Here is a 27,111-nt window from a genome sequence, read left to right on the forward strand (position 1 = left end):
TGAGGAGGTGGGGGAGGATCTAGGAGGAGAAGAAGGGAAACCATGATCAAAATACACTGCAAAAAAAAAAAAGACTTATTTTCAATTATGTTTATGTGAATGGGTGTTTTGACTACCTGTATTTCTATGCATCATGTGTGTACCTGGTACCCTTGGAGGCCAAAGAGGACAAAGGAACACTGAAGTTAGAGTTCCAGACAGTTGTGAACTATCATATAGGTGTTGCGAATTGAACCTGGTTCTCTGGAAGAGCAGCAAGTGCTGAACCAAAGAGTCATCTCTTCAGCCCCTTTCACTGTGGGTTTGACCTGCATTTCTTCAGTGATAATAATTTTGAGCACCTTTTAGTATATTTGTTGGACATTGCATATGTTTTGTAAAATGGTTCTTCAAAGAGTTCATCAAGGATACAAATCTTTTTTATTTTTAATTTTTTTTTTTTTTTTTTTTTTTTTTTTTGGTTTTTCGAGACAGGGTTTCTCTGTGGTTTTGGAGCCTGTCCTGGAACTAGCTCTTGTAGACCAGGCTGGCCTCGAACTCACAGAGATCCGCCTGCCTCTGCCTCCCAAGTGCTGGGATTAAAGGCGTGCGCCACCACCGCCCGGCTATTATTTTTAATTTTTTAAGACAGGTTCCTACTACATAGCCCTGACTGTACTGGAACTGACTATACAGATCAAGCTGGCCTCAAACTCACAGAGATCCTTTTGCCTCTGCTTCTTGAGTGCTGTGTGGTCCCAGCAACCCAGTCAGAATAACCCAGCAGCCACAGACATAAATCCAGATCACTCCCCAACATCTACTCCTGCTGGTGCATGTGAAGAAACTGGTTCTATAGAACATAGCTACAGGCTCTCCATTACTCAGGACAACTATAGGATGTCTGAGAGGAGTTTCAGTGAGGGCCCAGTATTGATGGGGTACTAGAAACCAAAGGCCTTGATCCTCACCAACCACATATTAAACAATGAACATTTGCAAGTAAAGCTGTGTGGCCAAAAAGGTATACTGCATGATACACAAAAGCTCTCAGTGTCACCAAGATGAATGAAGAGGTAATAGAGAGACAGGGAAAGATGGGGGAATAAAGTGCTTCTTTTTTCTTGTTTGCTTTTTGTTGTGTTTTGTTTGTTTTTAAATTAGTATTCTTATTTTTATTTTATTTTTATCTACTATTTCTTTTTTAGTTTTCCTTTGGGGGGTACACTATAAGGGTGAAGGGCAGATACAGAGGGACTGAGAAATGAGTGGGATTGGGGTGCATAATGTGAAATTCCCAAAGAATCAATTTAAAAAATGCATGTGCCACTATGTCTTTTTTTTTTGAGAAATATTGTAGATGGTGGAGTAGCATGAATTCCTTAGGAGCAATAGACACACCTGGGCATGGAGCCTGGTCTACACAGTGAGTCCCAGGACAGTCAGAGCTATGGCTGTGAGACCCTGGGAGAGGAGAAAGAAAGGGAGGAGGAGGAAGAGAAGAAGGAGAAGAAAAAAATACACATTGAGATTACACTCCACATTTGTGTGAATAGTTACTTTAAAATTTAAAAAAAAAAGAAGTATCAAGTGAAAGGGGGAGGGAAGTGGGGGTGGGGACATGCTCAAAGTACATCATATATTTGCATGAAAACTTCCCTAAATAAGAAAGAAGAAAATACAATAGTAAGAGCTGGTGAGGTATGAAACAATTAGAGGCCTTCTACAGTGCCAGTGTGAGGTGCAAAGTGTACAGCAGTTTACAGTGTAACAGACACAAAGTCATCCAACCTTGGTGTGGGATTCCCTCTGTATGCTGTGAATACCATCGGTTAATAAAGAAACAGTGCTGGGAAAAGGGAGGCTGAGTAGAGAGAAGCCATGTAGCCCCATTGGAGACAGAAACGGGGACTTTATCTGGTAAGCCACAGCCACATGACAATACACAGATTAATGGAGATGGGTTAATTTAAGATATGAGTTAGCCAGAAATATGCTTGAGTTATTGACCAAACAGTATTGCAAATAATATGGTTTCTGAGTGATTATTTTGGAAGTCTGGGAACAGACTAGCGGCCTCCTACAATACATCCTCACTCCTAAGTCTTTTAAGAGTATTGATTTATTTATACATATGTGTGACTGCCTACGTAAGTTTATGTGTACCACATGCACGCGAGAGTCTGTAGGGACCAGAAGAGGGTATTGGGTCCCCTGGAGTGGACTTAAGAAAGAGGCAGGCCGGGCGGTGGTGGCGCACGTCTTTAATCCCAGCACTTGGGAGGCAGAGGCAGGTGGATCTCTGTGAGTTCGAGACCAGCCTGGTCTACAAGAGCTAGTTCCAGGACAGGCTCCAAAACCACAGAGAAACCCTGTCTCGAAAAACCAAAAAAAAAAAAAAAAAAAAAAAAAGAGGCAGGAGTAGCCTAGTTCTCCCTTAGCAACTTTGATAGCTCTTTCCAGTACTTTGCAAGCTAGCATTCAGAGAGGAGGCTTTGGATCAGATTTGGCTTGAATCCTCCCCATCCTGGGTCTCAAGTACGTGACATCGTCAGCCGGGCGGTGGTGGCGCTTGCCTTTCATCCCAGAAAGCGGATCTCTGTGAGTTCAAGGCCAGCCTGGTCTACAAAGTGAGCTCCTGGACAAGCCCCAAAGCTACAGATAAACCCTATCTCGAAAAACAAAAACAAAAAAGCATGAGAAGTTATTTGGATGATGAAGTTGCAAACCGTAATTCAGGAGGTTCAAATTTAGTAGAGTCTATTTTGGGGTGAGTTGTCTCAACCCTCAAATGGATACTTGGTAGCTGGGTGTGGTAGTCTGCTCGTATCCTAGCACCTGAGAAGCTGAGGTAAGACGATTTTAAGCTCAAGACTGGTCTTTAAAAACGGGCACCATGGTGTGTGAGTGTGTGTGTGTGTGTGTGAGTGTGTGTGTACGTACATTTAGAGCCTGTGGAAGAGGAGCCGGCCTTTCTAATAACAAAGCACTTTATCAATGTGTTGTCCGAGCCTGACTTCCTCAAAAGTGCAGAATGGCAATCTAAGGATGTCTCCAGCAGCCCAGGGTGGCTTCAAACTTGAAAGATGAACTTGAACTCCTGGTCCTCTTGCCTCCACATCCATAAAGCTTGGAATATAGGTGTGCACCACCACACCCAGCTGGAATGTGTGCTTTTGCACATTCCGTGGAATACATTAATGCATACTAAAGTTGCGGAGATGTGTAGTTTGGAATTAATAGTGTGGGTTCTGCGTAATTCTTTTTTGATGTATTTAAAATTTATTTATGTGTGTGGCTTTAACCAGAGATCCTTCCCATTAAAGTGTTACTAGTATCCCCACTGACACCCTCCCCAATGTCTAAGTTTTCATTTTATGTTGTACTAGAGAATTATTCCTGATGTCAGAAGTTCATCTCAGCTGCTTGTGGCTTGATTGTGGGCACTAGCCAGAACCCCTGGACACCAGCCACAGGAAGGCGGTAGCTCGCCACCCACAACTTTCAGTATAGGCAAGGCTCTACGTGCAGATCAAGTGCTCTCAGAAGGTTGGTGTAATTAAGGAGAAAAGACCCTCCCCCAAGTTAAACTCACCATCAGAGAGTGACTCAGATGCCCACCCCCAACTCTTGCCTGCCCATGTGACGCATGCTCCTCTATTTGAGCATTGTCGCTTCTTCTTACCTTCCTACTAACATGGATTAGTTTTACCCCAGGACTCACTGTCTTTGCTTTTGTCACAACTGTCACAATAATTTCATCAATTTGATCTGATTCTCTACCCTGGAACTCTGTGGCTTACCAGTAAAGTGTATCCTTCCTTGTGTTCCGCATGTCAGCTGGGTCTGTGTTCCACAGCAAATGGGTCTAGGTCTACCTGCTCGTCTCTCATCCTCAAAAGAGTGGGCTTCCTCCAGCATGTTCTCACAAAAACTGACATGCAATGGGACACTCCTGCCACACATGCAAAGCCACACAGGCATAGTTCAAATTTCTGCTTTTTGATTGCACCTTAGCAGCGAATTAAGCATCTCACACAAGTCCTAGCAGTAAGGAAGGAGAGCACTGTCCACACACCATGATGCCTCACTGCTGCGTGATGCACACTTTTACAACGAGTGTTATTACAGCCAGGGAGAGGACTGTGACACTCATGCAATCTACCACATCCATCAGGAGTAGTTATGCCCCGCACTTCAGAGTGTTGGTTGTGACCTCTCGTCACTCTGGAAACAAGAATTCTGGCACAGTTAGCAATCGTTTGTGACCTCTCTCCCTCCCCAGCTATAAACTTCAATGTTCTAGGCATCCCACCAGAAAACCCATTAACTGGAAAAAGCCATGTCATAAACCCTGTGTACAATGCTAGTGCTTCCTGGTTTCATGTTGTCAGACTGTAATCTCATCCAAGGCACCTCTGGTACTGCCCTATAATCTCAGTTATGGAAAAGGGGAACAAAGGTAGAGAAGGGACATGTCCCTCAGAGACTCATTGAGCTCTGATATCCCAGTAAGTCCCAAGAATTCTCTAAGCAGTCACACAACTCTTCATTGAGAACCCCAATTCTGCTTCCCACGGCTGGTTCCAAAGTTCTTTCCTGTGTTAGAGTCATGAATCCTGTGTTTGCCTGAGTTGAGGTCTGGAAAAGATTAAGGGAGCTTCTCACTGAGGGTGACAGTATAGAACTCTGTCTCTTGTCACTGACAACAGAAGAATAACTCAACCCTCAACTCCTGAATTTACACAGTCCAGTTAAGTCCTGGGTCAAAATGTGCTATCCACTCTTCTCCTCTTAAAAAGCTCTTTAGATGGGAGATTTGTAGGTTTGTATATATAAGAAAAAAACACTACACACAGGAGCAACAACAAGATTGCAGCCAGGTGCTGGGTCTCCTTGAAATGTCACAAGTACTGAAATGTGAACAGCTCTGAGTGTGTCCTAGAAAACTGCCCAGATCTTCATCGCTTTCATTCTTCATCCGAAGAGATGAAGGGGTAATTCATTCCTTCAAGAGGAAATGGAGGTAATATGGAGAGTACCAGCCCTGGAACTGCCAAGTGACTTGCTGTGCACTCAAAGACCATCTGCCTCTCCTCTTTGACCCTCACAGTGTATTGCTGGTGTCTTACTAGACATCCTTTCTGATCCCTTACACTAGGATTCTGAGAGTTCTCTTCCATCAGATGTACGCTGAGGCCACTTCTTCCTGGCTGTCTCAGTGGTCTCTTGTATCAGGGATGTTCTCCTCTTCCATGTTTCTACAGTGTTACTTCTTTTTCTCTATAAGGAAGGTTTACACAATTTTATTATCAGAAAAATCAAAACAACTAGGTAGTAATAAGCAACACTGGGTTGTTAAGAGTGCTTGTTGCTCTTGCAGAGGACCTGGGTTCAGTTCTTGGCACCTACATTGGGCAATGTACAGGTACCTTATAACCCCAGTTCCAGGAAACCCAGTGCCCTCTTCTGTCTTACGGACACCTGGACATATATGGCTCACAGATACAGACAAACACATAATCTTTTAATTCTTAAAAAAGTTAAGTAATATAAATGCCAAGCATCACTTTATATGCCAAATACTGTATAGATAGAGTATTTCTCAAACAAGGGTCATCAATACAGCCAGTGTTACTGCTCTATAAGAATGGAATGAGATGATCAGGGCTTTGCTGTTTTCGTTTACATGATAACCTTTGAAAGTATCATAGGATCATCTGATTAACTCTCTTTTTGGCATCTGAGAGTCCATCCCCAAGTTTTGTGTCTAAAGCACTGACAATGAGGTAATACTATTTGAACCATCAGAGGCAATTTAGGAGAAAGAGCTATGTTCTTACACTAAAAAGATTTATTCCATCTAAATAAATACCAAATGCTGGCAACCTCCAAGAGCAAGCACTCCACAGTGGTTCAAAACAAGACAAAAATGCTGAGAGAATCAAATCCTCTCACAGCATGTGGTTCTGTAAGCGAGCCAGGCAGAAACGGCCACCTCTCTGCTGATGGCATTGTGTATGCTCTCAGCATAGCACCGGAGCTTCATTAAATCAGCACCCGTCGGGCATCTGCTTGCAGCTCTGACAGAGTAGCTGGCTCTAGAGCAAACCTCTACTGACTGTGACCATCCAATTATACTCAGACAGCTGCAACAACAATTCTTTGAAGTCAACAGGCAAAAGTCAAGGCATCCAGGACTTGATGGGATAAAAATGAAGAAAAAGAAAGTTGTTACATCAAGGTAACCATCTCTATTATGTTCCTCCTCAGGACACTTGATGAATTAGGAGGGAGAATCTAGAGGCCACAGGAAACTGTACTTCAGAGAGATTTTTAGAGTCTCCAGAGGCAACAGAAACACAAAGCTGAGGGCTAGTCTGGGAGCCAGGACTGGAAGGCTAAGAGAGCAGCAAAATGACAAACCCTGAGAATCGAGGCGGATGGTGAGCCCTACCAGTACCCAAGTGTGTATTGATTCCTAAGCCAGCAAGTCTGAGATCCAAACTCCAAGCAGAGGCAAGAAAAACACTAAAAGAGCACTAGATCTCATTGCTCTGAGGAGCTGGAAGTGCGGGTCATGTCCAGGATTGCAGCTCTGATGAGTAGCTCAGCTTTGCTGAGACCGCTGTGGACTTCAGATAGCAGTAAGGGCAAGGGGGAGCTAAATTGGCCTCAGAATCTCTAACAGCCTCAGAGAACCAAATTCCCTAGCTGGATCAAACTAACAAACATCTCCTAGAAAAAGAAACATCACACAGAATGTTCACAATTTACATAGACTGTTGCTAATATGTGAACCAAAATTGTCATATTGATCATACAGATATCAGAACAAATTAGAAAATCAAAAATGACAAATAAACGAAACTCAGCTCCTTATACACAGCTGAAAACACGAAATTGTGCACTTTGGGAAACACTTTGATTACTTCTCAAAAATGTTAAATATAGAATTATCATATAATCCAATCATTCTTTTACTATGTAAATACCCCAGAAGTATAAATATTTATCTACACAAATATTTATAACAATATTATTTTGAGTTTCGGTGGTTTCTGTTGCTGTTGATTTAGAGTTTTCATTTTTTAATAAACAGAAGACATTGTTATTTAATTTCCTTATATTCATCATAACTTGTTTTGTGTACTAAAATGTCATCTATCTTAGAGAAACCTATGGGCTGCTGAGAAGAATGTATGTTCTGTTGAGCCGATTTTGTCTACAATGTCATGTAACCTTGATATTTCCTTGTTGATTTTTGTCGGAATGGCCTGTCCATTAACATAACCGGGATGGTGAAGTTACTTATTACTGTTGTGTTGAGTTCAGTATGTGCATTTTTTCCAGTGTATTTACTCTGGTAGTATTGATGCTTGGCTCACGTGTTTATTATTATAATATATTCTTGATGGGATGGCCTCTTAATCAATGTTTAGCAGTTTTCCTTCTCCTGGCGAATTTTGGCTTGATGCCCATCTTGTCGGACATGCGAGCAGCTGTGCCTGTTTACCCCTCATTTTCTTTTCTTTCTTTTTTTTTTTTAAAGATTTATTTATTTATTAAGTATACGGTGTTCTGCCTTTATGCATTCCTGCAGGCCAGAAGAGGGCACCAGATCTTATTACAGATGGTTGTGAGCCACCATGTGGTTGCTGGGAATTGAACTCAGGACCTTTGGAAGAGCAGGCAATGCTCTTAGCCACTGAGCCATCTCTCCAGCCCTACCCCTCATTTTCATTTGCTTGACTGCTTCTGTCCTTTCACCCTGAAGACTAGTTCATCTCTGATGTGGATGTGTGTTTCTTATAGGCATTTTTTTTAAGGTCCTTTTTAGCTAGACACTGATGGCACATGCCTTTAATCTGAGCACTCCAGGAGGAAGAGGCAGGCAGATCTCTGTGAGTTCGAAGCCAGTCTGGTCTATAGAGCTAGTTCTAGGACAGCCAAGGTCAGACAAAGAAACCCTATCTAAAAACTTTTTTAACAACAACAACAAAAAATAACCAAAAATCAAAACAAAACGCTCCGTTTTAATTCCAATCTGTTATGAATTTTTATTGGAGAACTGAGGCCTCTGATGCTCAGAAGTGTCATCAGAAGCTGTCTTAGCTCTAGCGTTTTGCTGCGTCTGTGATGTTCATCACTCTCCTATTCCTCGTTTCCTTATTTACCATTCTGGAGAGTTCCTTATTTCTTTTGGCCTTGTGGCTGTGCTTATCTTTTTCTTTAGTGTGTAATATTCCTTCAAGTACCATCTGTAGCGCTGGCTTAAGGGTCACAAAGTCCTTTAGTTTGTATTTATCATGGGAAGTTTTTAATTTATTTCTCCTTCAATTATAAAGGGTAGTTCTTCTGGAGAAGGTAATTTGGGTCAGCAGTTACTATCTTTTAGAGACTGAAATACACTTTTCCTACCATTCCTTGCTCTCCTGGATTTTACATTGTTTTGTTGCTCTTTGTTTTGTTTTGTTTCACTTTTTTAGCAATCTACTATTTTTTTTTCTGGATTTGTCTGTATATGTGACTTGATGCTCTCTCTTGAAGTTCTCAATATTCTTTATGTGTTTACTATTTTAACTGTAGTATGACATGGGCATTCTTTTCTGGTTTTATCTGTTTCAGTGTTCAACATTCCTCCTATGTTTGGATAGCCATCACTTTCCCTAGACTCAGAAAATTTTTATTGAAATTGTTTTCTTTGCTTTTTAGGTTAGATTTCTCATTCTTTTATGCCAATGATTTATAAAATGAGTCCCATAGAGCCAGGCTGTGGTGGTGCATGCCTTTGATCCCAGCACTTGGGAGGCAGAGGGAGACAGATCTCTTTGAGTTCAAGGCCAACCTGGTCTACAAAACAAGCTCCAGGACAGCCAGGGCTGTTACACAGAGAAACCCTGTCTCGGAAAACCAAACCAACCAACCAACCAAAACAAACCCCCAAAAAACAAAAATAAAAACAAAACAAAAGCGTCCTGGAACAGGAGTTACAGGGGTTGGGAGCTGCCTGACGTGGGTGTTGGGCACCATGCCAGTGTCCTCTGGAAGAAGAGCAACCACCCTTAGCCCGTCAACCACATTTCCAGTCACTGTTCATGCTTTCTTATTACTGCACAGTCTACCTGTACTTCTCTTGAACTGTTCTATAAGGTTTTCCATTGAGTTTAGATTATTTTTATTTCAATTTTTTGTGACATATTGAGGTTTGTGTTCTAAAGTCTGTTTGATTTTTTTTCATCTCTTTATTGAAATTCTCTTTCATATCCTGTTCTGGTTTCCTTATTTCACTTATATTTTTATTTATAATCCCTTTGAATTCATTCAGGAATTAATTCATTTCCCTTTTGTTCTTTTCTTTTTGTGGGGATTGGGTTTTTTTTGAGACAAGGTTTCTCTGTGTAGCCCTGGCTGTCCTGGAACTCACTTTGTAGACTAGGCTGGCCTCGAACGCACAGAGCTCCTCCTGCCTCTGTCTTCCAAGTGCTGGAATTAAAGACATTTGCCACCATGGCCCGTCAATTTGTTCCCTCATTGTGTTGAAATTTCCTATAATCATTCTTTTTCAATCTTAAGGATTCTATCTATTCAGTCTCATAGCCATGGAGCTCCTCATTTTTTGAGGAATCATATTGCTTTAAGTTTCAGTTTTCTTGCGTTTCTGCAATGAGACATGCACATCTGGCTGTGTGGTTTTGGTTGAAATTTTTGGTCATCTGCATCCTCTCAGTTAAAGTAGTTTCACTGTTCAAGTGGGATTAGGTTGAGGTAGGACTGAAGTATAAACTCTCCTTACTGAACTGAAAATGTAGCTCAGTTGCTAAGCCCGGAGACCATGAGCTCAGGCATCAGGTACACTCTCCTGCACCACTCCGAGAACAGAAAACCTAACTTCAGAAGCAGCCATAACTAGTGGCTAGGCCTACTATGAACCTTTAATCCCAGCACTCAGGAGGCGGAGGAAGTTCTGTGAGGTCAGGGTAAACCCGATATACATAATAAGCTCCAGGACTGTGTAGAGAGACCCCGTCTCCAAAATAAATAAATAAACAAACAAATAAATGAATGAATAGATTGTTGCTAAGTGTAGAAATCAGAAAAAAATATCTGAGTAAGACTATCCAATAGTATTAGATCAGCAGATAAAAATAAATAAATAAATAAATAAATAAATAAATAAATAAGGAAACGTAAATAGAAAAAAAGGAACAGTAAAAGCAAGAGGAGAAAAGGCAGTTCAGGATGAAGAGAAAGAAGTAAAGAAATGTAATCATACAAACTAAGACAAGCCCAACACTCAAGAGGCCATCAGAGAAATGCCCAGCCCCAAGTCCAGCCTCTGAGAGAAACATCATAAAGAGAAACAGAGAGAGCGGTGCAGGACAAAATAGTTGACACATTAAATTAGACATTGAGTAGTGTCTGTCTCTATGCTGGCAGCCACCTGAGCACAGGTAAAGATCCTGTCTCTGTGTCATCTTTCCTTTTCTTCTCTTTCTGTTTGTGTTGGTGGCTTCTGACCGGCGCAAAACCTTTGTGGTATTTCATTTCCTGTGCTGACCTTTGTTCAACCATAGGGTATTGTTTGTGTGCTGGGCCTTAGGAACTGTAACCAGAGATGTCTTTCAGTCTCTGGGTACTAGGAAGGGCTGCCAGAAAGCTCTCCACTGACCTATGCTGGACACCAGCAGCTTTAAATACTCGGAACTGCCCTTTCCTCTTCTGGGAAACTAGTAAGTCTAAATCTATAGTTCAGCCAGACAGTCTGTGTGCCAGCACGCAGTGAACTGTCCCTTGACACAGGCCCCATCACAGCGTAGTCAAAGGAGGCGCCTTTGCCTCTAGAGCCACCTAGCCAATTACTCATCAGCGGTCTTTTAAAAACAGCTTCTAGAGGTTGCCCTGGTCAGAGGCTGAGGAGATGATTTCCTGATATGTGTATTGTGTGTTGACCCACAGATTACTGTCTGGAAGGACTAAAATCTACTCAGTGATATGTCTAGTGTAGGGGGTAAATTTTGAATCTCTGTTTTGTTTTTGTTTTGCTTTTGGGCTCTGCCAGCATATGCAGCTACCACGGGGCTCTTCGGGTCTGTCTCTCTGTCTCTCCCTCCCTTCTTCCCTCCCTCCCTCCCTCCCTCCCTCTTTTTTTCCTATCTCCCTCCCTTTGTTCCCTGCCCTACCCCTACCCCTACCCCTACCCCCACCTTTGTTCTGCTCTGTAAATCTGGTACTGAAAGTAGAATACAAATGTTCAAGTTTTCTATCTTAAACTTGTACTCACTTTGCACAAGGAACTGAGCCCTCTCCAAAGGACTCTGGTTGGTTTCTCTCTACTTTTTGAAGTTCCCTTTCTTTCTTTCTTTCTTTTTTTCTCTTTTTTTCTTTCTTTCTTTCTTTCTTTCTTTCTTTCTTTCTTTCTTTCTTTCTTTCTTTCCTACAAACACTAGTGTTTTCCCACAGTCCCCTAGCTCATAGCATAGCTTCTCTCAGCTTGCTCCTCGGAGGTTCCAGCAGGCAGTGTTTGGTGTCATCTGTCAACCTCAGGTCTCCCTTTCCTGCGTGCGTGTGTGTGTGTGTGTGTGTGTGTGTGTGTGTGTGTGGTGCGTGTGTTTGTGCTTGTGCATATTGCTAGACACCAAAGTCAGAACTGCACCTATAGCCCTTGTTTCATACATTCATTCTTTAACAATATTTATATGCTTACACTGCAGCTGACCTGTTAGGGACTGGGATTTCAACTCAGAAAATATTCTCATCCTTGGCGGCATAAAACAGAGACATTGATACTTGAAGGAAAACCCCACCATGTATTTCCTTAGGTATTCTGTGCCCCTTATACAATGTTTATAAAAAGATATGATGAAGAAAAATAGGGTGCAAAGGCACACCCCAACAGGAGGATCTTTCAAGGTTTTCAATGTTCTAGTAACTTGTCAGTTACCTGAGGGATCAAAGCCAGCTCCTCTAAAGACCAGGGCCTTGGATCCGCTTGTTCCTGTGTTCTTTGCAGAGTGTGACTTCAGCATAACTCTCTTTCAGTATTTTCAGGCAAATCCAGGATAGCTCTGAATACAAGGGAGTCATTACACGTTTGATTGCTTTCCTAACTCCCTCCAATTTGGCAAAAGGCGAAACGCTTTCTGTATGTGTTTTTATTTACCTTCAGCATCTTTTCTTAACTCATTCTGACTTTTACACTGAACCCACATTTCCCATATATTTTTAGGTTAAAAATAAAGCAGAGCCCTCACGGCATCTTTCTAGAAGGCTTCCTTGCCTCAGGCCCCACAAACCAGTGGTATCTCCTTTCTTAGCTTTCAGACAACCCTGCTCATCTCTAGCAAGCACTTACCATAAGGCATTGGCTCACCTGTTTAATTACCTGCTTCCTCTAAGACTGTGATTTCCTTAAGGCAGGTGCTGTGCCTTCATAATTGGGTGGGGGGGGGGCGGCATTGCAGGAGGCCAAGGAGCTTTGATCTGCTCCTCTCCCCCTGAGTCTTCTGCCTTTAATACTGTCTCACTCAGTCAGCAGCTAACCCTATGGCATCCCATCTATTCTCAGAGAACCAAAGAAAGCTTCTTCCCTGCAATCAACTGGCATACCCTACGAAGCCATGTACAACACTGCTCAACAGTGTGAGAAAATAAGGGCTCCCACAAGACATGATTGCACTTCGTCTCAGGAAGGCTGACGGTCAAGGTGGTGGCTGAAGTGTTTTAGAGCTGTAGTGTCCGGGAATAGCAAGTAAGGAAAGTGAGGAGAGATCAGAACTGGATGCAGGGCTTGAGAGCAGCATGTAAACAGAGCTTACAATGCAACTGCATGCATGTGTAGAAAGGAAGGAGAGGGGGAGGGGAATAGGAAATTGGGCTGAAGAAAGTATATTTGAGAAAATAATTCAAACTTTTATATTTTTATTAATGCACAGGTGATTCTATGCAGTGTTACACTCAGTGTCAGTCCTGATGACCTTGATGAGGGAGAAATGATGTCCTCTTTAATCTTTCATGGGGTGAGATTCAGTCTTGTCTGTACTTGGATTTCCAAGGGGGCTTGGAAAAATCCCAATAAAATCCCAATGCTTGGATCCCACTCCTAGGGAGTCTGATGTAATTATTTTCTTATGAATTCTTCCTGAGCCTCCTTACAAAAATTCAGCTAAGGCAAATACATATGATTTTTCCACAAATTTGTACAATGTTAAAACATCATTTTTATTACCATTCCCTTACAAAAATTAATATTAAGTGCTTTTATTTATTTTTTTTTTGAGACAGGGTTTTTTCTATGTAGCCCTGGTTGTCCCATAATCCACTCTGTAGACCAGTCTGACCTTAAACTCAGAGATCTGCCTGCCTTTGCCTCTCAAGCACTGGGATTAAAGATGTGTGCCACCACTGCCTGGCTAAGATTAAGTGCTTTAAAACCCATGTTAAAAATGCTAAATATCAATTTTCTCTTAAAGTAAGAAATATTTCTTGGAGAAATCACTTGTTCTAGGTATGAACAAGAAATACGCAAGGGGTCTCAGAATAACTTGCCTTAAAAGAAAGGTGTAGTAATGAAGAGCTGTGGGCAGGCCTGCTTTTCATCCTACCTGGCTCCTGCACGGCTAGCTTAGCCCCAGAAATAATAACACGGAAACTGTATTCTTTTAAACACTGCCTGGCCTGTTAGTTTCAGGCTATTATTGGCTAACTCTCACATCTTGATTAACCCGTTTCTAATAATCTGTGTAGCACCACGAGGTGGTGGCTTACCGGGAAAGATTCAGCATGTCTGACCTGGCAGCTGGCTCCATGGCATCTGACCAACTATGCTTTCTTCCTCCCAGCATTCTGTTCTGTCTACTCCACCTATCTAAATCCTGCCTTATCAAAAAGCCAAGGCAGTTCCTTTATTAACCAATGAGAGTAACACATAGACAGATGACCCTCCTCCATCAGAAAGGTTAAAAAAAAAAAAAACCAAAGAAAGTGAGTTAATGGGTGTTGGAGAGATGCCTCAAGGTTAAGGGCATCTCTTAACTCTTCCAGAGGACCAGGGTTCAATTCCTAGCACCCACATGGCAGCTCACAGCTGTCTATACTTCCAGTTTCAGGGGATCTGGACCCTTACACAGTCATACATGTAGGAAGAACACCGATGCACATAAAAACAGATAAAAGAGAAACAAACAAAAGAAAAGAGAAGGAAAGAGTTGGTTTACAAAGACTAGACAAATCACAAATAAAGAGCTCAGGTTCTGGAGCTGTAGACAAGGTTCAGCACTTGTGATGTTTTGAAAGAAAATGGTCCCAAAAGGGAGTGACACTATTAGGAGGTGTGGTCTTCTCATTGGAGGAAGTGTGTCACTGTGGAGGCAGGCTTTGAGGTCTCATATGTGCTCAAATCACACTCAGTGAGACAGTTCACTTCCTGTGGCCTGTGTAGGATGTAGGGCTTTCAGTTACCTCTCCAGCACCATGTCTGCCTGCCCTGCACCTCTGAACTGTAAGTCACCTAATTAAATGTTTTCGTTTATGAGAGTTGCTGTGGTCATGGTGTCTCTTCACAGCAATAGAAACCCTAACTATGACAGCAATTAAGAGTGTTTTCTGCTGTTACAAAGGCCCGTGTTTGACTCCCAAGGCCCTCTTCAGGCACTTTACAGCCTTTAACTCCAGTTCCAGGGGATCTGATATCTGATGCCCTCTTCTGGCCTCCACAGCCACTGCATTAATACACACATGCACACGAGCACACGCATACACTCCTAAAAATAAAATAATAATAATTAAAAACATTTGGGTCTAAACTGCAGAGACTTACTGTAGGCAACAATGGGAATAGGTTAGCAAAACCTGTAATTGTGTAATGATATTCCAGAAGTATGAACATTTAGAGGTATCTAGAGGACTTCATTAGTTTTTAAACTCGGGATGGGGGGAAGAAGTGCGAATCAAGCACAAACTATCACTGAGCAGTCAAATATAATGAGAGAAGAGTCTATAGACTATTATAGCAAATATATAAGAAAGGATAGAATATTGCCACTCTGTACCACTCATGCATGAGAGGATGGGGAGTTAGTGCTGAGGCAGTGGAATAATAGTAAAGAAACAGCCCAGTGTGGCAAATCTCAAGGTACACAGCATTACTTATGAAGTCATCTTTTTACCAGGAAGAACAATGACAGCAAATATAGCCACCACTCAAGCTACCTATAATTGGAACTTTCAACTCATGGGATATACAGAGAAGTATATTGTAGTGTTTGTTCTAATATGCTGCCTGTTGCTGAGATAAAATACTGACAAAAAGGAACTTGGGGCTGTATTAATTTGGGTATCTGTTGCTGTGAAGAGATACCATGACCACGGCAATTCTTATAAAAGAAAGCATTTAATTGAGGCTGATTTAGTTTCGGAGGTTTGTTATTAATGTAACGGCAAGAAGCATGGTAGAATGCAAGCAGACATGGTGCTGGAGAAAAACCTGAGAGTTGTACATCTTTATCCACAGGCAGGAGGAGAGATCGTACTGGGCATAGCTTGAGCATATATGAGACCTCAAAGCCCACCCTCACAGTGACACACTTCCTTCAACAAGGCCACACTTCCTTCAACAAGGTCATGCCTCCTAATAGTGTCACTCTCTATGGGCCAAGCAATCAAACACATGAGGCTATGGGGGCCATTCCTATGCAAACCATCACAGGGAGGAAAGGATCTATTTCATTTTACACTTTATAGTCCATCATGGAGGGGAGCCAAGGCAGGAACTCAAGGCAGAAACCTGGAGACAGGAACAGAAGCAGGGGCCACAGAGGAAAGAGGAACGCTACTTACTGGCTTGCTTTCTATGCCTTGCTCAGCATGCCTTCTTAGAAAACCCAGGACCATTTTCCCAGAGGTGGCACTGCCCATGGTGGACATAATCTTCCTACATCATTCACCAACCAAGACAAATCCCCTTAGACATTCCCACAGGTAAATCTAATGTAGGCACTCCTTCAATTGAGGATTCCCAGGTGACTCTAGTTTTTGTTTGTTTGTTTGCTTTTTGTTGTCGTCATTTTTTCAAGACAGGGTGTCTCTGTTAAGCCTTGGCTGTCCTGGAGCTTGCTCTTGTAGACCAGGCTGGCCTTTAACTCATAGAGATCTGTCTGTTTCTACCTCCTGAGTACTGGGATTAAAGGTGGGTACCACCAACATCAGGTTACTCTAGTTTGTTTTAAATTGACAAAAACTAGCCAATATACCATTCTCCCGGAATGGCTAAGCAAAACCCAGTCCATAGGAAACAAATAATTGTAAGGGCAAAAGGGAGACAGAGCATTCATCTGTGAAAAAGTGTTGGCACACCAGGCCTTGCAAAGGCTTTCTTTCAAAGTTGGTCCTTGGTTAATTTTAAGTAAGTTCCCTCCACAACTCCTTAACTGTTGAGAATGGTCTCAGTGGTTAAGGTGCTGTGCAATGCAGTTCACGGTGACATCTGCTTTCATTCTGGAAACCTTAAGTTGTGTTATGTGCAGACAGTTGGTACCTATAGGACCAGCTTCCAACAAATACTTTAGACACTGAGTTTTTGATGAGATTCCCTGCATGACAACATTCCATACTTTGTCATAGTCTGATGCTGGAGTAATTAGTGTATAGTGTGTCCTCTGTGGCCTTTTTGGGAGAGGGCTTACTCTGGCCAGAACCCCCAGGCACCCCACAGGCTCAGATAGCTGAATGCTTGGTAGAACTGTTTGGAAAGGATTAGGAGGTGTGGCCTTGTTGGATGATATGTTATTGGGGCAGGCATTGAGTTTTCAAAAGCCCATGTCATTTCTAGTGTTTCTGCCCCTTGCTTGTGGGTCAAGATGGAAGCTCTCAGCTCCTGCTGCAGTGCTATGCCTGCTTGCCCAGCGACTTGCTTCCTGCCATGATGGTAAGGTACTCTAGCTCTCAAAAGCTATAAGCCCCACATAAACTTTCTTCTATAAGTTGCCTTGGGTTTTTTGTTTGTTTGTTTGTTTGTTTTTGTTTTTGTTTAAATCACAGAACAGCAACTAAGTCACACCTATTTATTTTTTAGCCTTCGTGTATATGTGTGTGGGCGTACAGAGGTCAGAGGATAGCTGATGTCCTGCTCTATCCCATTCCATCTTATCTTCCCTTGAGTCTCTCCCTGAACCTGGAGCTAGGATAGCAACCAAGAAGCCTCAGTGGTTCTCCTGTTTCTCTCCCCTGCGATGCTGGGACTACAGGTGTGCATGTAGCTACATAAGCTATTTTCTGTGGGTTCTGGGACCCAAACTCTGGTGTCGCACTTGCCCAGTGAGTGTTCCTACCGACTGAGCGATCTCCTCAAATGCCCACAAGGAGTCTAAGAGAGGAAAGATGTGGTCCATCATGGCAGGGAGGGCAGAGCAGATCCCGTCCTGGTGGCAGGCAGCAGCCAGATGATGCATACACCACTGACTTTTCTGTTTTCCTCTTTGTTTTCAGTCATGAACCCAGTTTGTAAGGTGGTACCACCCACATTCACAGAGAGATTTCCCCTTTTGTGATTTATTTCTCGAAACACCAGGGAGTGCACTCACTAATCTAGACGCTTCTTAATCCTTTCAATCTGACACAGCACTACCTTGTCAGGGTCCCCTTGTCTTCTAGCAAGCTGGAGGAGGTGATTGCAAACAGGGAACTATAGGACTTTCTTTCGGTGTGTGTGGGGGTTCCTAGTTCTGTGGCTAGTGATAGTTATGGTATTCTGTGTAATTTTCTGAAAGGCTTCATGTTAGTCAAGACTCTCCTGTGGTGAGCCACATAAACCAACTCATACCATTTTTAGACCAAGAATTTTCAAAGGCTGTTGCAAGGATCTGGAGCCCTCACAGAATTAAAGGGAAAGCACCATAGCTTGGCTGTAACATGCTTTCTCCAGAACTCCTGGGTTGGAAGGCCAGCTCCCAGAGTGGTGTTACCGAAATGATGGTGTTACCATTCATAAGTATGTAGAGAGTTTGGGTACAGAGTTTATTTAGTGGGTTATGGAGGGGAAAGGAAAGGGGGAGGAGGAAAAAGAAAAGGGGAGAGAACAGAGAGAGGTGCAGAGAGAGAAAGAGAGAAGGTGTGTGTGGGGGGGAGGCAGTAGTTACCATTTCCTTCCTGAGGAGAGTCAGAGAGAGAGAGAGCAAAGGAAGAGAGGAGGCAGGGAATCTGCTTGCCTGGGGGGGGGGGGAGTGGGAGGGACTTGTCTCTTAAAGGGACAGGATTCCCAGGTGACAGGTCAAGCCAGCAGATTATAACAGGTGGGATATTTATTTATTTATTTATTTTTTAAACTTTTTTATGGTTTATTTAATGTGCATTGGTGTAAAGGTGTCAGATCCCCTGAAACTGGATCTTCAGACAGTTGTGAGCTGCCATGTGGGTGCTGGGAATTGAACCCAGGTCCTTTGGAAGAGCAGTCAGTGCTCTTAACCACTGAGCCATCTCTCCAGCCCCAGGTGGGACTTTTAAATGTCCTCTAAAAACATTTCATTTATTTACTTTTATTTTATTTATGTGTGTGCCTGAGTGTAGGTTATTGTAGGAGGCCTCTTGTTGGTTCCCAGCTGCTCAACCCCAAAATAATCACAAAGAAACTATATTATTGAAATCACTGCTTGGCCCATTAGCTCTAGCTTCTTATTTGCTAACTCTTACATCTTAATTTAACCCATCTCCATTAATCTGTGCATCACCATGAGGTCGTGGCCTACCAGCAAAGCTTCAGCATGTCTGTCTCTGGCAGCGGCTCCATGGCTTCTCTTCAACTCTGCCTCCTTTCTCCCAGCATTCCATTCAGTTTTCTTCACCTAATTCCGTTCCCCTATAGCTCTGCTATAGACCTAAAGCAGTTCCTTTATTAACCAATGATATTCACAACATATAGAGGGGAATCTCACATCAGTAGGTCTATGTACTGTCTGCACGCAGTACCCGAGGAGGCCAGAAGAAGACATCAGATCCCCTAGAAATGGAGTTATAGGTGGTCGTGGGCCTCCATGTGGGTGCCTGGAATTGAACCCAAGATTCTCGTCTCTTGAAAAACAGCCAGGAGCCGGGCGGTGGTGGCGCACGCCTTTAATCCCAGCACTCGGGAGGCAGAGGCAGGCGGATCTCTGTGAGTTCGAGACCAGCCTGGTCTACAAGAGCTAGTTCCAGGACAGGCTCCAAAACCACAGAGAAACCCTGTCTCGAAAAACCAAAAAAAAAAAAAAAAAAAAAAAAAAACAGCCAGGGCTCTTAACTGATGAGCCATCTCTTCAGCTCCAAGTAGTAAGAGGATTTTAAGTTGTCATTGGCATTGCTCTCAGACAAGAGTAAGGGAGTTATTTCCCATAAGAGTGATTTGCTATAGAAGTCTCAGCCTGACCCTTGAGATACTGTCTGGTTTCTGTCTGGCATCATGACATCACTGTCTTGCATGCTCTCCTACCAGCACAATGATCTCAAAGGAACTGAGCAGACACTGGTGCCATGCTCCTGAACTTTCAGAACTGTGAGCTTAGCATACCATCTTCCTTTATAAATTATTTCATTGCAAACAATTACTATAGTAACAGGGAAAAAAAGAGATACCAATGCTAAATAGGAAGTACAGGGAGCAGGTCAGGTTTGCGGAACTCTAGGAAGCAGGAACTAGTGGGCAATCTCTTCAGAGATTCCACAGAGAGGGAAATAGACCTAGCCTGGGCTATGTGTGTGTTTTGAACGAGGGAAGGGGAGGGCCCATTGATCCCAGCCCTCTCATGACCACATACAGAGGGTGAAGGAGAGGCGTGCTCCTATAGAGATCCTGAGATGATGACTATGACAGACTGTGGCAGGGCTGAAGAGATGGCTCAGTGGTTAAAAGCACTGGCTGCTCTTCCAGAGGTCTGGGACTCAATTTTCAGCACCCACCTGGAAGCTCACAACCACCTGTAACTCCAGTCTCAGAGGAACAGATGACCTCTTTTGGCCTCTGTGGGTACCAGGCAGGCATATGGTGCACAGACATACATGTAGGCAAAACACTCATGTATACAAAATAAAATAACATTTTTTAAAGGCAAATGGTAGATGTCTATCACTGAGAACTTTCAGGAACTCTGGTGGGGATAACCTGTACCACTGATTTTTCTCCTGGTTGGTGTAGCTTGGGAAACCAGGACTATGCTAGAGATATTCATGACATATGATTGTCCTCTCTTTCCTGCCTACAGGTGATTTAAAGCTCCCTGGATAGTGTGTGTGTGTGTGTGTGTGTGTGTGTGTGTGTGTGTGTTGTGTGTGTGCCTCTCTCTCTCATACACACACACACACACACACACACACACACATTATTAGAGTCTCCTTCGCGTACTCAGGCTGACCTTGAATTCACTATATAGCTGCTGATTACCTTGAACTTCAGATCTTTCTGCTTCTCCTTCCAGAGAGCTAGGATTGCACCCTGCACCACCTGGTTTATGTGATACTGGGGATCAAACCTCCCTTTGCGTCAGAGTTGTTCTGTTGTATGGCCCACATCCTGTTCCAGCAAGATAAAGGAGTAGATGACATGGAGATTCCAGGTTTTCATCCACCACCTGTCACTTAGTAGACGCTCATTAAATATTTGATGATATAAATGCATGACTAGCGCAAAGGGTATTGGCTGGACTTGCTCTGGAATGAGAATCTGGGGCCTCCGCCCTTCTGTAACACTGAGTATTGAGAGTGTCCAGGAAGAGAAAGAGTTCAGTAAAGGTCAGTTGTGTCCCCATGCTCAGCACCTCAGTACCAGCCACATTCAGAGGGAAGTGGCCAACGGAAGGTTGAGCAGACACGGACGGCCTCTGGTCTGTAGAGAGAAACACAGACTATACTTAGCGCTGATCTTGTACACACAGCCCCTCCCCTTGCTGTCCTTAGCAGTCTGCAGCATCTCGACTCCCCTCGTTGCCTGGAAAACAGCTTTCTTTCAGCTCAGAAGCAGGAAATGTGTGCGGCTCATCCACTCTCCTGATTGGCTTAGGAGCTGTCACGTGACCCTCAGCACCACTTTGGCTCCTTTCCTCTAACAGAGCCTGGAACGCAGTTTGTTTTTTTTTTTTTTTCTGGAATGCCTGAGGGTGGGGCTGTGACCACTGCTCCTGGGTGGAGCTAGAGGACCCTGCACCTTCCTAGGAGGACAGGCAGAGCTGGGGAAGTGAGACCAGAGAGAGGCTGAGGGTGGTATCCTTTGGCCCCTTCCTGCATAGTCACCGCTCTTGGCTAGTTTGGAGGCTGGAAACTGCTGTTTAATAGGAAAACTCTACTTTTAGAACTGAAAAGAAGGGCATTTTCACCCACAGCGCTGGCCTCCCACATCCCTGAGAACTGTGAAAATCCCCCTGCCCGACCAGGAGGGCAGATATCAAAGGGGGCTGAGGGCTCTTTGGAGAGAAAACCTCTCTGGGAGGAAAATGTGAAGTACAGTAACTCATGGCAAGTGGAGGAATGTCTGCTGGTATTCACAGCCGATCGAAACTCCTCATCAGCTTTGGCCAGGGCACACCAGTCTGCAACGGCATCTGGGCGTTTCTCAGTGTGTGTTGGGGACTGAGCGGGGGCTTCTATTTTTCTGTTTGGTTCTTTCCCACCTCCACATCTATAGTCCTAGAATTACAGGTGTGTGCCACCGTGCCTGCTTAATGCCAGGCTGGGCCTTGAACCCACAGTTCAGGCCTGTCAATCGCTAGGCAATCACTCTGTCAACTCGGCTCCATCCTTAGCCCCAGATGTTGGTTGTTGCCATTTGTTTTATATTTCTCTTTGGTTGCTAAAGGAGGAATCTGTATTTGATCTTTTGTATAACTAAAGTATATAATGGACTGAACCAGAAGAGGAAAACTTGAGGAAAAGCTCTTGAAATGTAAAACCCCAGTCCTATGTCTGCATCTTAGTGTAGAAGAAGCTTCTAGCGCTGTAAGGCTCTCACAGAACCAACAGCCCTTTGTCATACACACCAAAGCGGATATCTGAACAGGTGTTCAGAGCCACAGCCAAGCCACTAACGCTTCCTGTTCACGAAAGGCAGCCCTGGTCTCCAGACACGGCAAACTTGCTGCAGAAGCAGAGCAACTGAACAGAGCTTGTGGGAGATCCAGCTGCAGAGAGAGGGACAGGTCACAAAAGGGACTCTCAGACTAGGGGACTGGACTGGTTCTCTAAGCAAAAGAAGCAGAAAGAAGCAGAGCAGGAGGATAACAAGAAAAGAATCTCTTTTTAAAAACATTTTGTGTGTGTGTGTGTATTTGCGTGCACACTTCATGTTGGTGTGCACGCCACAGCATGCATGTGGAAGTCAGAGGACAACTTTCAGAAGTCAGTCCTTCCTGGTGAATCTCAAGGACCATAATCCAGCCAGATACTCAAACCGTAAAGTTCAGCGGCAAACTCTTATCTTGCCAGCCCAGGAAAACTGTATTTGAAACTGTATTGCCATTAGTTCATGTGTTACATGTAATACGAATTCACAAAACCACTTCCTTCTACAACTCCCAAGGACGAATTGGCTTGAGAACCCCTGTCTGTTTTAGTCTTGGAGTCTCTTGGTGATCCATAAAACACAGGTGTCTTCAAGTCTCTGAGAAACCACAAGGAAAAAAAAATTAGTTTGATACATCCCTTCCCCCCCCACACACACACGGGGGTGGAGAAAGAGAGAGAAACAGGGAGAGAGAGAGAGAGAATTTAATTCTAGACTACTAGTCAACTTCACAAGCTCTTCTTCAACAACACAGACAGCTTTGAGATACACTTGTAGGTAGCTTGGTTTTCTGCAGCAGTACTGGTCTCAGTTTAAGGGCAGACGAATCTAACCACATACCCAAGTACTGCTAGAAAGTACCATAAGCATTCCATGACATGGCCATTACACATATGAGCTTACAGCCACTGTGGCTATCTGCACAAGATCAACCCAGTCAAAATTTCAGATGGGAGGGGGAAGGACTCCCGAGGTCCCACCCTTAGCAGGGAGCGAATGGTAGCTGACGGAGGTTGAGGAAGGCAGTACCATTTCTTTGGTGGCTGTGGCCGTCAGGTTTCCATGCCCCAGTGATAATCACACATGGATGAGCATATGGGCAATACTGAGGACTTGTGGATTATAAAAAGAAAGAGATGAAGTTGGGAGGGAGAGAGGAGGTGGGAGGAGCTGGAGTGGGGTATGAGTCAATGAATACGACCAGGATACATTATACACATGTAAGAATCTTTACACAAGTGAAAAAAAAAGAAAGCCCCACTAACAGGATATTATGGATACTAATATGAATATTAATATATAGTGTGTTTGACAGTGTTGTGCTTCTAAGCACTTCCTGTGACCCTGAAGATAGAGTCAATCCTGTTTGTGGTTTATACACATTTATTTATGTATATATTTCTTGCTTTAGGGCACAGAGGCCCCGAGAGGGCAGTTGTCCCTGATGCTGCAGTTCACACAGTCTGCCCTGCAGGCTTCTGCTGTACCTCACTGCCTGTTCTTACGCATGGGCTCCTTCCAGGTGACTGCACCAGGCTGTCTCCTCTCTGGCCGGAAGGGGACTCAGTTCAGAGTATTGCCCCCAGGAGGTGAGAGGGCACAGCTCATGCTGCATGGCTCCCCTTCTTACTACATTCCTCATGGGCACACTGAGTATGGGTGCTGGAGAGTGCTGGATGCGTGGGTGATGACGGTGTGAGTGTGTGTGTGTGCCCGCGTGCGTGTGTGTGGTTTCAGATAATTGTTTCCGAAGATTATTATTTTTTAGTATTTATTTTAGATTAGCATATAATGAGTTTGATCTCATTATGACATTTTTGAACAAAATTATAGTAGTTCTCCTTCCCCCTTCTCCCGATGGGCCCTTTTAGCCTCCTGTTTGTCCCTGGCCTCTTTCCCTTTTTCTTGTCCTCTGTATCCTTGTGCCTACCCCATCCTTTCTCATCACCTGTTACTACCTTCTCTTGGTTTCCTGTCTAGAATTTTAAACTTCATTTACATTTACCTCTGTTTATGTATATACACTATAGGATAGGTTTTACATAGAAAGAGAATATGCGTTTGTTTGTTTATTTTTTTTGAGTTAGGGTCACCTTGCTTATATTATACTTTCTAGATCTATCCATCTTCCTGAAATTTTCATTTTTCTTTCCAGCTGAATAAAATCCCATTGTGATGTATGCTACATTTTTATTATCCGTTCCTCTGTTTTTGGACATCTAGGCTGGTTCCATTTTACACGTGCACATATGCGCATGAATGTGGACACACGAGTACCATGGTCTGTGGTCAGAGGGCAACACTCAGGAGTAGATGTTAACCCTCCACCTTATTAAGGCAGGGCCTCTCTTTGTCTCTTCTCATATACATCATGTTACAGAATAACTGGCCTACGAACTGGCCTACAAGCTTGTGGGTGAATCTCTTTTTCCTGCCTCCCATATCTCCTTAGGAGAGCTAGAATTCTAGACGTGCCCCCACCTCCTTTGGCTTTTTATATCATTTCTGGGGATGGAATTCAGGTTGTCGGGCTTTTGTGGCTATCCTCTTGTCTGGTGACTCACACACACACCCTCTGCTCCCACCCACTTGCATGTTTAAGGCTAACAAGTCTGCAGGGTGCAGAATGAGATGAAACTTGAGGAGTTGATGTTGGCGTCAAATTGAGGCTTTCCTTCAGGAGCCTCAGTCCTTCAGGACCGTCCACTGCATGGAGCTTAAACATATCATAGTTAATCTGGTTTGCCTAACATTTTCTGCTATAAACACTAATCTCATTGAAAATATATTTTCACAGTGACACTCGGGCTAGTGCCTGACATCAAATGACTGTAATGGCGTAAGCCAACTTCACTGTCTCCTTAGGTGACTCCTGGGGCTTGTGAAGCGACTTTCTTCTTGGGTCACTGTCCCTCTTGGAAGCCTGACTTTCATGAAGGTCAAACCCCAACTAACCTTACTTCTGATCCAGTCAAGAGGACGTGTAAAGTGAACAGTCATGGTCCTAAACACATCAAACAGCCTCGGTTTGCAAGAAACTTAATTTTTTTCTCTCAAAAAGTTCCATACCTGAAGAGATTCTTCATAATCAAAAATCAGAAGTTCTAAGTTTAATTATTAAAAGCTCATAGAAGGCCAACAGAGAAATTAAAGATTGGGAGCTGGCTACCAGTCAGTAGCAGGAAGGTAGCCAAATAGCCAGCATTCAGTGTTTGACTGGAAACAGGGTATCATTATGTACTGGACAAGGAGGGTAGGGCAGGTGGCCGGACCTCTTTGGGTACAGATAGGACAGGAATATGTCTTTAACATGTAAAATGTCTTCGCAGGACTTGGGACATAGCTCAGTGGGTAAGACCTTATTTAGCATGCTCAAGTCCCCCAGTTAGATTCCTAGAATAATATAGATTGGACCTAGTGGCCCATGCCTATAACTGTAGCACTTAGGAGGGTCAGAAGCTCAAGGCTATCCTCAGCTATGTAGCAAGATCAAAGCTAGCTTGGCTTAGAAGGAACTCTGTATTTGTCTTCTTTTTATGCATCAAGTTTTGCTCATCAAGGTCATAATAACTGTACATACGGAGGATACAGTGTGATGTTTCCATACCTACAAACAGGGTATGATCTGATCCAGGTAGCTGGTATGCCTTCCACTTAAAAACACTTAGCATTTCTTTGTGTTAGGAAGGTTTAATTCCTGCTTATTGAATTGCAAAATCATAGCATGTTTTGAAATAACACAAATAGTTGTCAATCACAGTTACCCTTCTGGGCTTTATAACCGTGGAAGTTATTCCTCCCAGCTGGGTGTGGTGGCCAACTCCTATCATTCTAGCATGTGGAAGACTGAAGCACAAGACAACTCTTTCTATATAGTGAACTCTGTCTCAGACACCAAACACTTGAGGGCTGCTTCACAGGAGGGAATTCATGCCTCCTGCTGTAGTCTGCAAAAGCCCATGGCTAGGGAGGTTATAGGCCTTGGGGGAACCAACTATTGTTGTTTTGCTAATTGGTCACCTGCCAACCTGCCTCCAGCACTTATATTTATAGCCATAGGTTAGTGCCTCTCCCCCCACCCCCTGCCAAGCCTTGGTTAGAGAAGCTTCTTTTTCAGTGAAACAATCAATGCAGAGACAGAGACTCCTTCCTAACTGGTCAAAGTGGGAGAATTGTGGCAGAGGAGCTGGAAAGAGTGTCAGAGCTAGAGGGTGGGGGACGAGTGTGCTGCCATGCTGTCCTTTGGACATGACCCAGCTTCTGGACTCAGGAGCTCACAGTAGCTTCCAGTCACCTATACAAGATCAGGTGAGCCAGCATTCCAGCAGTGATGGGGAAAGGGCTCACAAGGCCCCTCCCCTAGCTGAAGAGCTATTGGCAGTTGATGACTGCCATGGGTGGGAAAGCCATTTTTGTAGTAAGAGGGAGCAGGCTGCATCCCGCTGCCCGGCTAGCATAATCCCCGAAATAACCACAAAGAAATTGTATTAATTTAGTTACTGCCTAGCCCATTATCACTATCCTCTTGTTGGCTAACTCTCACATATTAGTTTAACCCATCTCCATTAATGTGTATCGTCACTTGACTGTGGCTTATTGGCATATGAGTCTAACCAGCGTCCATCTTGGACAGGAGAATCATGGCGTCTGCCTGTCTCTGCTTTCTTCCTCCCAGAATTCTGTTCTGTCTTCCCCACCTACCTGAGTTCCACCCTATCAATTAGGCCAAGGCAGTTTCTTTAATAACCAATGAAAGCAACACAAATACAGAAGGGCCTCCTACACCACATTTTTCTCTCCTTTGCTTTTTAGAAAAATTTATTTTATGTGTATGTATGTATGTATGAGTGTTTTGCCTGCATTCATATCTGTCTATCATGTGAGTACCTGGTGCACATAGAGACTAGAAGAGGGCACTGAATGGAATTACAGATGGGTATGAACCTCCATGTGTGTCCTATTGCCAGGGAATTGAACTCTGATTGGTACCTACTGTTTTATTCTATCTCTCTATGGGTTGACATTTTCAGTTTAAGTGAGAATTTACAATGTCTAGATAGAATTTACAGTGTCTAGACAGAATTTACAGTGTCTGTCTTTCTGAGCATGGTTTA

Source organism: Microtus pennsylvanicus, chromosome 8, assembly GCF_037038515.1.
Source record: "Microtus pennsylvanicus isolate mMicPen1 chromosome 8, mMicPen1.hap1, whole genome shotgun sequence".
Lineage (NCBI taxonomy): Eukaryota > Metazoa > Chordata > Mammalia > Rodentia > Cricetidae > Microtus > Microtus pennsylvanicus.